Here is an 11,674-nt window from a genome sequence, read left to right on the forward strand (position 1 = left end):
ATATGTTCTTTCCCTCTATTTCTACAATTTCGATTACATGGTAAAGAATGCGATAAAGCTGGCTATACTTCCCTATTCAATCTCTTCATAATGAATTCAACAAATATCCAGTGATTATAAATAGTAATACTAGGACAAGCAGTTCTTAAAATTACAACGGGTTGCATTCCTCAAAAACGTCTAATAAATCAAAAGATTGTCAATCAAATCTGATTTCCTCATAAGAACAATGCTTCAGTAGCAGAGTTATGTTTGTTTGTAACCAAATGCCTGATGCTATCTATCTATACCTATATTTTTAGAAATGACCACAGCATTCACATCTGATCAATTCTAAATTATATGCCTGTGTACTATTCAGTAATACACTTTTCAATACACTTTTCAATGTGTACATAAATCAATGGCCAACGCAGTCCAAAAAACAAACTGTATGGATGATATTTATTTGAGAGGGCCTATGAAGAATTTTGTCAAGATGATCAGTGAGGCTCGGAGGGCACTGTTGAGCACTCCTAGGAATGGTTGTGCCTGGGGCGCAGGAGACAGATGGTTCCTGGGAAATGATCTATGTCAAGTGAGGGGAGGTGAGCCCACCGCTCTGCCTCACACACTAGCAGAGGGGGAGGAGGGGAAGAAGAAAGAAGACAGAACCCGAGGGCATAAGTACCTGGTTACACCGGATGGTATCTGCTTTTACCCAGCCGTGGTTGGTTCTTCTGGGAAACTCCTATACAAGGCTTATCTGCTTTGCTTATTTTAGCCACTATTTGCTTCCAGTTCTTCTGTTCGGCATTTGCAGAGGTAGCAATGTCTACCTGTCCTATGAGCACATCCAGAGGAAAAATAGAATTTTTGTCTTGCACCCACCAAATCCTTTAAAAATCTTCAAAGGTCAGTGCTATTTAAACAGATACGGAAGGTAAAAGATTATTATAATTTCTCTTATCTAAATCTATTGATATAATGGAAAATTCTATGCTCTCTCTTGATTAGCTTTGTTTGTTGAAAAACACAGTTGAAGTGGTGGAAGGGGACGTTCATTTTTATTCTTTGTATTTCCATACGATGTAACTCTCTTTCTCTATTTTTTTTTTTTACAATGTGCATGCGTAACTTGTAAAAGTAGAAAGTGAACATGGAAAGGACAATAGACAAATGGATTGATTTGAGTCAAATTAAGGAAAAGTAGAAAAGAAAATGAAATACTTTGATAGAGATCTTGATGCAAATTCTTGAGGACTGAGTAGCAAATTTGGGGCTTCATCCACTTACCTACTGTTTTTTACTCAAATACTCAATGAGAATTTACAGAAAGGACTCAGGGGTGGGAAGGAAAAGGGCTTGACTGTGGGAAAACTTTGCTTGAGGAGTACCCTGAACTGTGCTAGTATGGACCCATGGTAACGGTAATTTTAGATGTTCTTAGTTTGAGAAGCTGCAGGGCGGCTTAAAGGGAACATTCTTGTAGGCAACTAGAAGAATGAGATTTACACCTGAATGAGTAGAGAGAGAGATAGATGCTGATTTTGGAAACATGACTGTAAAGAGAATGAATTCCTCTAAAAGAGTGAATGTAGAGTTAGAAAAGCAGACGAACAGGGGCACCTGGGTGGCTCAGTCGGTTAAGCATCCGACTTCGGCTCAGGTCATGATCTCATGGTTTGTGAGTTTGAGCCCCGCATCGGGCTCTGTGCTGACAGCTCAGAGCCCGGAGCCTGTTTCGGATTCTGTGTCTCCGTCTCTCTCTGCCCCTCCCTCACTCACACTGTCTCTCTGTCTCTCTCTTTCAAAAATAAATAAACATTAAAAAAAAAAAAAAGCGGAGGAACAAAACAAAGCCCAGGCAACCAGAGGTGATGGCCGATAGAAGAACAAGCCAGAAGGTGACTGCTTTCAGAGATAGAAGAATAAAGAGAATTTACGATCATGGACAAAAGGATAAGAATTCCAGAAAATAAGCAAAAAGTGTAACATGTGACATCAGGAACTAAGAAAATGACCAAAAAGGACCCCTTTGTTTTGGCATAAAATAAAAATAGATCCATTCGGTCTTATGAGTGTCCAGATGTCCCGAGTCTTGGTGACTCTTACCGTTTCTTGTTGGAAACCTTTACTGTTTACTAGAAAATTCTACCATGATGAAGCTGGTGCGAAACCCTGCCAACTCTTTTACAACCCTCCCAAGATGAAGTTGGCTTCCTTCCAAACCGTTAAGGAATGTTGGCAATAACGCCCATTGTTGTACTGGGAGTCCCACCTCTGCAATGAAGATGGGGGATGGGAGGGGAGCCCGGAATGGTGAGGTCAGAAGGTTATAATATTATCTTCAAACATATAAAAGGTAATCCTTCATTCCAATATTGCTATTAAGAAGTCTTATCACACCACCACACATAATAAAACAAACCGGAGTGACAATAAACAATAAAGGAAATGTGACTTAAGCTTGGAATCAGAGTTGTGAGCCCCAGGTGACCGTCTTCAAGTTTGGACAAAATGTACTTCCTGCAAATGTTTCGGCATCACCTCCCACTCCCTCTGTGCACCACGCCCACCCCTGGATTCACCCAGGATGACTTGGCCTCCACGAGGTCACTCTGATCTAAAGGCTTCCACCCGACTGTGCTCTACAGGATTGCTTCTCCTCTTCCCAGTGTGCTTTTTTCTAAACCAGGTCTCAAGTTGAACCAAAATAAAAGACATCAAAAGGTTTAATTTGCTTCTTTCTCTTCTCCTTCTTTTTTTTTTTTTTTTTTTTTGAGAGAGAGCATGGGCTCTCTTTTGAGTACATGGGCACATGAGGGCAGGTGCAGAGGAAGAGAGAGAATCTTAAGCAGTCTCCACGCCAAGCTCAAGGCCGATCTCACAACTGTGAGATCGCGAGATCATGACCTGAGCCTAAATCCATCCAGTCACTTAACCAACTTAGCCACCCGCACACTCCTGATTTGCTTCCGATCGCTGATTGCTGGTTTGTTGGACTCTTTTTTCTCCATTCTGAAATTCGAGTTTCCATCCAGTGCCTGGTTTCGACACTAAGAGGGATTAATAGAGATTCATATTAAACTGGGAATTATTTTCTTTGATGGATAGGAATCGTTTGGGGGTCTGTCTTTACGAATAAACAAACAAATAACTGTCTTATTGCCTAAATCCTGAAGGAAACAGAGAAAGATGCTCTGCATGGGCAAATTGAATCTGTGAAAAAACACCCTGGGCTCTATTAGAAAAATCAGTAATGACTGAAAGTCAAGACCTAACAGTTAATCTAGGAGAGTTGAAGTTTTCTAGTTCTCTTCCCGACTGAGAGATTTGCCTCCTGGTGTAATTTCTGCCCATTTTGTCAATGACATCTGGGGATGCACCTTCATTTTGCCAGGAAATTTGTTTTCATGTACTCAGCCAAACACTTAAATGGTCAACTCTGAAGAAAAATCAGGTTACTTAAATGGTTATTTAATACAGTTATTAAATGAGTTATTTAAATGAATCAATATTTAAATGAGTCCACTAATCGTTATATACAAACGGATATGTTTGACACGTCAGTGTAGCCGCGGTATTAAATCTATTAGTTCTGCTCTATAATTTTCATATTTCTCGGCTTTTGGGAATCTGATGAGAACTATGGCCACTGAAAAATTCACACTTGCACACTCACACACATGTTTTTACGGAGCGCTAAGGGGTTTCTGAATTCTAACCCAGACAGGCATTTCTGTTACATTCAACTTGGGTTTGATTCATGAAAATTTTATCCGGAGGCTCTTCTAATAGAATTCAGTACATTTCGTAGGCCACACCACGTTGTAGAAGAGGGTGATACCAGGCTACTAAAATAAAAACACCCATCTCGAAAGTATTATGAGTCACGTGATACCACATCTGAAACAACTTTGTGGATGGAAACTTCGTGGTTTAAAACATGAACATCAAATGTCTTCGACTTCTCTTTTTTATAAGTGCTCATTTTCTTCTTCAATTAAGCAGATTCTTCCACCATAAATGAAGAATGGGATAAAAAGGATTTATCTCAACCCAAATTTTTAGCTGGTATCAAATTATGATTTTAGTGCACATTTGAAAGTCTGTTTTCTATTAAAAGAGAGATAGATAATGCTGGTCTTTCATATTCATGAATACGCATATAAGATCAATATGCGTATTTATTTGTGTTAGTCACTCAAAAGCCTTTTAGAGCACCGGTGATATTTCCAACACTGTGCCAGGGATAGAAAGATAAATAAATAAGACACATGTTTACTTATTTATTTATTTATTTATTCCATGTTCGGGAAATGGGAAAATGTTGAAAATCCAAGAGAAGTATTTAATTCAAGGCATCATGTCAACTGTGATGATGAAAAGATTATGAAGAAAAGATTTATTTCCTAGGATATGTGTAAATCAGTAACATTTGTTATGTTAAGGCTCAATAGCTGCTAATTTTTTAAGAGTGCTCCTAAGTTATAATCATACAATGGCATTAAAAATAGTTAGCTAATGTATCCTCCCAAAGTTTTACACCCTTGAAACTTGAGCTAACCTTTTGAGGAATATTTCTTATTTTGTTGTTTGAGGAAAAACATTTTGCTTTAAAAAAAAAAAGGAATAAAACAGGCACTCATCTAATGGCTAAAATTGCACAGATCAATAATACGAAATGTTGGTGAAGATGAGGAGTAACTGGAATTGTCATACATGGACGGTGGGAAGTTAAACTGGTACAACTACTTTTGTAAAACAAGTTGGTAGTTTCACATAAAGTTAATATATTCCTATGCCATGACCCAGCAATGCTTCTAAGTCATTATCCAATAGAAATTAAAACACATGTCCAAAAAAGACTTGTACAAGAAAGTTTATAATCACCCCAGATTGGAAACAACCCAATGTCCGTCAACAAGAGAATGTACAAACAAATTTTGGTGCATTCATCCAATGGAATACTATTCAACAATTTAAAAATGGGCAGCTAATACGTGTAGCAACATAGGTGAACCTCAAAAATATCACACAGTGAGGGGCACCTGGGTGGCTCGGTCGGTTGAGCATCTGATTTCAGCTCGGGTCATGATCTCAGGGCTCGTGGGTTCGAGCCCCACGTTGGGATCTGCGCTGACAGCTCACAGCCTGGAGCCTGCTTGGGATTCTGTGTCTCCCTCTCTCTCTACCCCTCCCCTGCTTGCACTCTGTCTCTCTCTCAAAAATAAATGAACATTAAAAAAAAATTTTTTTTAATATTATGCGGTGAGACAGAAGCTACACAGAAAAGAGAACATACTGTATGCCCCATTTACATGAAGTTCTAGAACAGACCAAACTAATCAAAGGCGATAGAAATCAGAACAGAGGTTGCCTCTGGGGGTGGCTGAGATTGACTGAGAAGAGGCATGAAGACATTTTCTGGGGGACTGAAATGTTCCATACTTTGATGGCATGGGTGTTACATGGGATGGCAGGCAGAATATGGCCCCCAAGGACATCCATATCCTAATGCTCCAAACCTGTGAATATGTTATCTTAAGTGGCACAAAGGACTTTGGGAATATGATTGACGTTAAGGGCCTTGAGATGAGGACACTATTTGAGTGGGCTCAATCTAATCATATGAGCCCTTAAAAGTAGAGAATCTTTCCCACCTATAGTCAGAAAGAGAAAATGGCAACAAAAGTAAGGGCAAAGAAATGTTAACACTGCTGGCTTTGAATATGGAGGAAGGGGTTAAGATCCAAAGTATGTGGAATGTCTGTAGAAACTAGAAAAGGCAAGGAGGTAGATTCTCCTCTAGAGCCCACAGAAAGGAACACAGCTCAATCAACACCTTGATTTTAGTCCAGTGAGTTCTACAGAACTATAAGATAATAAATTTGTGCTGTCTTAAGCTACTAAATTTGTGGTTATTTGTTACAGGATCAATAGAACCTAATACAAGTGGGTATTTGTCAAAACTCACAAAACATACGTTTAAGATTTGTATATTTCGCTGCATGTAAATTACACCTTGAGTGGCTTGAATTGTCCCTCCCCCCCAAAGATATGTTAAAGTCCTAACTAGGTACTTCAGAATGACCTTATTTGGAAATAGGGCCACTGTCAGTAAAAATGAGGTCATACTGAAGTAAGATGGGCCCTTAATCTAAAATGACTAGTCTCCTTATAAAAAGAAGGGAAGACAGAGACACAGTGAGAGCACCAAGCACTGCCAGAGGCAGGAATCAGGACTGCGCAGCTGCCAGCCACAGAACACAGGCTTGTGGCCACCCCCAGAAGCTAGGAGGAGGCAAGGAAGGATTCCACCCAGGGTCTCTCAGGGGACCGAGCCCTGTGACACCTTGCTTTTGGATTTCTGGCCTCCGAAACCGTGGGAGAATAAATTTCTGTTGTTTCAAGCCAGTTGATGGTACTTTGTTATGATCACCCTAGAAAACTCATACCTCAAATTTTAACACAAAAGAAATCTGCAGTAGGAAAAAGAAATGTTAACAATGTTACAGATGTAGTTGAAGCCCTGTCAGTAGGTCTTCCCCGGTAAATTTCCTCCACCTGGCCACAAGAGTAACCTCTATCCTTAATTTCTTATCATTCCATTGCTTGCTTTTAGACAGTTGCTATGTGTCTCTGAATCATATGTATTTTTCATGTTTTTTTAGCTTTATACGAACAGAATCATGTTGCACTTACTTCATAATATTTTTCACTCGATTTCTGCTTACCAGATGAATTCGTGTTACGTGCAGCTCTAATACATTAATTTTCATCACTGTATGCAATTCCATTTTATGAACAAAGAATAATTTCTTTATACATCGTCTTATAATTGGACACTTAGGATATCCACCCCACCACCATTAAAACATTGCTGCTATGAACATTTCCGAACACTTGGCAACATTTCTGAAGGATATGTACTTCAGAGAACCGCCAAGTCTTAGAATACGTGTGTCCTCAACTGGACAAGACAGTGCCAAACTGCTCTCTGAAGTGATTGCCTCGGTTTATACTCACAACAGCAGTGTAAGAGTTCCTGTTGTTCCACATCCTGGTACCCTTGGCATTTTGAGGCATTGCAGGCAAAAGAGATTTACCACGAAGTAAATGGAGCTTAACTTCCAGAGCCCTTCATTTTCCTGGGGCCCTTTAAAGCCCCACAGCTCATTTCGTATTTGTAATTTTGTATTCTTTTTCTTAAAATGAACTCCACAAATTATATAAACTTCAGGCTCCACCAAACCTAGTTCCACCCCTCCGAATGAAAGGTGTGAAATGTACCTCACCGTGGTTTTGATTTACTTTTCCAGATTACTGGTGAACATCTTTTCATATATTAACTGGCAGTTCAGGTTCCCCGGAAATTGACAGTTCATATGGAGATTTTGCCTTTTGTCTTGTTGACTCGTAGAAGTTCTTTGTATATTCTGGACATGAATCTTTCTGAAGACTTAACTGGGGCAAATATCTTGTCCAGTCTAACAGCTCGTCTTCACTTTTGTTACAGTGAATTTCATTTTTAATTCAAACAGAGTAGGGTTTATTGATACCAAATTCCTTTACGATGTGCACAGTTTTGTGACTTGTTTAAGAAAATACGTTATCCCAAGGTTTCGATGGTATTCTTTTTTTTTTTTCTGAAAGGTTAAAAATTTTGCTTTTCACATTTAGGTCTTTCGTCAACGTAAAAACTTTTTTGTGTGTATGTTGTGAAATTGGGGTCTAAATTGTACTTGTTGTACGTAGATAACCATCCTGGAGCAGTTCACCTCTTCTCTGCTATAATGCAGCCTCCATTGTATATTAAGTTTTAATATATGTTTCTGGCCTTCCATTCTATTCTATTTGTCTCCCATAGCACAACGAGAGAGTGAATTAACAAAGCTTTGTAATACGTCTTTATACCTGACAGAGCGAGTCTTCCCATTTTTTCCTCACCAGAATAGTTTTGACTCTCTTGGCCCTTTTTTGCTTCCATACAAGTTTCAGGACAAGTTCCTCAAGTTCTGTGGGGGGAAAACTTTTAGACTGGTATTGCAGTAACATTTAATGTAACAGAGTAATTTGTAATAGGTTAATTTATCTTTGATATTGAGCCTTTGCATTCATGAAGATAGATGGCTGTACATTTTTCTCAAGTTTCCTTTGGTCCCTAGTAATGTTTTGCAATTTTCTCTATAAAAGTCTTATGTGTCTTTGGGTAAAATTTATTCCTACCTGTCCTAATAGCTTTTGTTGCTGTTACCGATGACACCTTTCTTTCTTTACATTTTCTGTTTAGTTTTTGTTAGTATGTAGGAATGCTTTTGATTCATCTTTGTTCAACTTGTATCCTGTCACCCTCACCAAACTATTGTTTGTTCCAAAGTAAATCATGTTTAGTATGATTCATGGTTCTGAGATTCTATCTTTACATGCACTATTTTCTAATTCTTTTAGCAACCAAACCTAAGAACACAGTTTGATCAATGCACAATAGTTCAAAAGCACTATTATATGCTCTAAATGATGCCATATCTAACTCAATTACACAGTTAGTATCTGGTTGAGCCAAGTTTAAAAATACAGGTTACATTGGGGCGCCTGCGTGGCTCAGTCAGTTGGGCGTCCGACTTCAGCTCAGGTCATGATCGCACAGTCCGTGGGTTCGAGCCCCGCGTCGGGCTCTGTGCTGACAGCTCAGAGCCTGGAGCCTGCCTCAAGTTCTGCGTGTCCCTCTCTCTCTGCCCCACCCCCGCTCACATTCTGTCTCTCTCTCTCAAAAATAAATAAACATTAAAAAGATTTTTAAAAATACAGGTGACATTAATTTAGAACAAACTCTAGTGACTCGTCCAAATTCTTTTGGAATTGTGTTGTGTGGAATATAATTCATCCATTTAACTGTCATTCCACCAGTTCTGTGATAGGTTTATTCTAGCTACTTATTCACAGTAGTGAATAAGACAGTCCAAGGTCCCTGCTTGTATGGAGCTTTCTTTCTAATGAGGGAGGCAACCATTACAAGAAGTCGCAAAAACATTTATCTTAAAATTATGATGCTATGTTAGAAAAGTACAGGAAGCTACGGAAGAATACCACTAGAGTAGCTGCTTTAGATTCCGGGATCAAATGGGCTCTCTCTGAGAAACTGAAGCTAAGTAAAGCCAGAGAGGCAGGAAAGAAGAGCTTTTAAGCAAGGAAACAATGTCTAGAAGGAGGTGGAAAATTCAGGGGACTAAAAGACGCCACTGTGGCTGGAGTGGAGAAAACAATGGAGAGAGCAGGACCAGAAGACATTGGAGAGGTGAGCAGGGGGGTATCATGCAAGACTTTGGAGGCCTTTCATCTTAAGGATAATTATTAGCTCCTCGAAGAGTCTAGCAGAAAGAGATCACAACTATGGGTGGCAAAGAGACTTGAGAGGACCGAGAGGAAGCAAGGGCAGCATGGGGCTCTAGCGAGAGAGGGTGGTGGCTCAGGTTAGGGAGACATGTGGAGATGGAAAATGATAGCTCTGTGATACATATTGGAAGTCGATTCATCAGGCCTTGATGATGATAGATTGGCTGGGGGTGGGGAGAGTGCAAGAGAAGAGTGTTTGCAACAGGTCTCTGACGTGAGTTCAGGGGGTGCTCTTTACTGGGAGGGGGAAGATTAGAGATGAAGCGGATTGGGGAGAAAAAAATCAAGTGTTCAGGTTTGGATGTGTCAAGTTTGACATGCCTACGGGGCATCCAAGTGGAGATGATGAGTAGGCAGTTAAATATGTGGGTCTGGAGGGCTGGGGTTAGAAATTTGAAAGTCACTAGGACCTCCCTTCTAGACTGACAGGTCAAATGTCAAGGAGGTAACACTTGCAGAGATTTGTTTTTAACTTACATGTGCACCTCTCTGTGTAAATTTCTGCAAACCAATAAAACTCTCTCTCTGTCACTCTCTCATGCACACACACACACACACACACGCACGCACACAGAGTGCATTGAGTGGTATAATCTCACAAGGAACTTGAGGAAACTGTTGTCACCATCCCTTCTGCTGATCGGAGTCTCAAAGGTCAAGACCACATTGGAGTCTTTCCATTGTTGTAAAAGTTAATGAAAGTTAATTATTAAAGCTGACAGAACGGTAATTTCCCCACTGCCTTACATAACCTACATATAGACATCTCCATACATATGGATGCATTCAGAGCCTATAGACCTAAGTGGATGGACACTTCTGAGAACCTGACAACTTATCTCAGAAATTTTCTGCTGTCGCTGAAGTGACTCACTGAGTGTGTCCCAGGTAGGAACCAAACTTACAATCATTTTACTCCAACTGGTCTGCTATTTCTTGAATATGGTATGTCTTCTGGTCAAAACCTATTTAGAAGTTAGGGTTGCATGAGCAGGAACGAATGATTCCACTAACAATAGGTTTAAAATGTATGCCCAGAGCTCTAGCGTTGTGAAGTAAATATTTGAGTAGACTTTGATTTAACCAAATAAATCGTTGTCTGCATTGTTAAGCTTTAAATAGCCTTTTCAACAATAGTAGAGGTTTTTGCCTTAATTATTCACATAATTCTTTTAACTCCAGACCCCAATCTGACTTTATAGGTAAATCATCTATTCTGAAGTTTGGGAAAGAAAGCAAGCGTTTAGGAACAGTTTTTCTAGGAGATAGAATCAGCTGTTAGAAGGTGTTGAGAAAGACCCTTTGGTCCAGAGGTGAGGGATTTATCTGCTAGACACCCCCAGAAAGTCCAAGAAGGGAAGCAGAGGGAGGAGAAAAGGGAATGAAGCAAGTAGGAGAGAGAGAGAAAAAAAGGGGGAGAGAGAGAGAGAGAGAGAGAGAGAAGGAAATTGTCACTGGAAAGTAGTAGAATGCCATATGCCTGAGTAATGAACTGTGCATGGGTACTTATCCTATGGATTACCAGCCCTAATGAGATAAAATTTCTTTCTTTCTTTAAAATGCCAAGAAAAGGTAACCCAACAGGCTTTAAATATGCAAGTGGGAGACTAAGTATTAAATCATGTGACTAAATAATTCTCTTTTCCCAAGTGAAATTGTTATTCAGAGAAACAATGTAGTGAAAGTTAGCCACAAAAAGATGGTCCCCATTGAGAATTTAGGAGACAACTATTTGATTTCAGAAACAAGTCTTTTACAGCGAGTAAATACAGACCTAGCCTCTTCCATCGGGATAAATAAATGAGTATGTACATAAATTAACCAATGTATCAGAATCTGCTAAATAGCTCGTATTCAGCCAAGACACAAAACGGTTCACAAAGTGAGAATGGCCCGTATTTTGTGCATGTGATACTGAGAGTAGAGACATGGGGGGAGGGGCTCCAGGCTCAAGGTCCCCACCTGGAACTCTGTTCTCTGGCCTTGTCTCTCTTCGGAGTTAGGGCAGTTGGGCGCCCCACGGCAACATGGCAGCAGGGGGTGTGTTTCTGAGAGAATCACTCACAAGTCCTGGCTTCTTGTCCTGGCTCTGTCACTTACTAGCTGTGAGACTTGGGAAAGTCAGGTATCTCCTCAGATCTCAGTTTCTCCACCTGTGAATTGGCAATAACAATGTCTACCTTCTGTGCCTACTTCTTAGGATAAATATTCAAGGGCAAAAAGTAAAAGTGCTTGGAAAACCTAAAGCCTTTATAGAAAGTGCAGGGATCCTCTGCATTCTTCTCTCACCTACTGG

The 11,674-nt window shown here is 39.9% G+C and overlaps 1 long non-coding RNA gene across 1 annotated transcript; it reads left to right on the forward strand.

Moving 5' to 3' along the window:
- Positions 1-537: 537 nt before the first annotated feature.
- On the forward strand, positions 538-2,718 carry LOC122486436. Its single transcript, XR_006298161.1, has 2 exons — positions 538-894; positions 1,824-2,718. It is a non-coding gene; the product is annotated as an uncharacterized LOC122486436 (long non-coding RNA).
- Positions 2,719-11,674: the final 8,956 nt, after the last annotated feature.

This window comes from Prionailurus bengalensis, chromosome A2 (genome assembly GCF_016509475.1).
Source record: "Prionailurus bengalensis isolate Pbe53 chromosome A2, Fcat_Pben_1.1_paternal_pri, whole genome shotgun sequence".
Classification (NCBI taxonomy): Eukaryota; Metazoa; Chordata; class Mammalia; order Carnivora; family Felidae; genus Prionailurus; species Prionailurus bengalensis.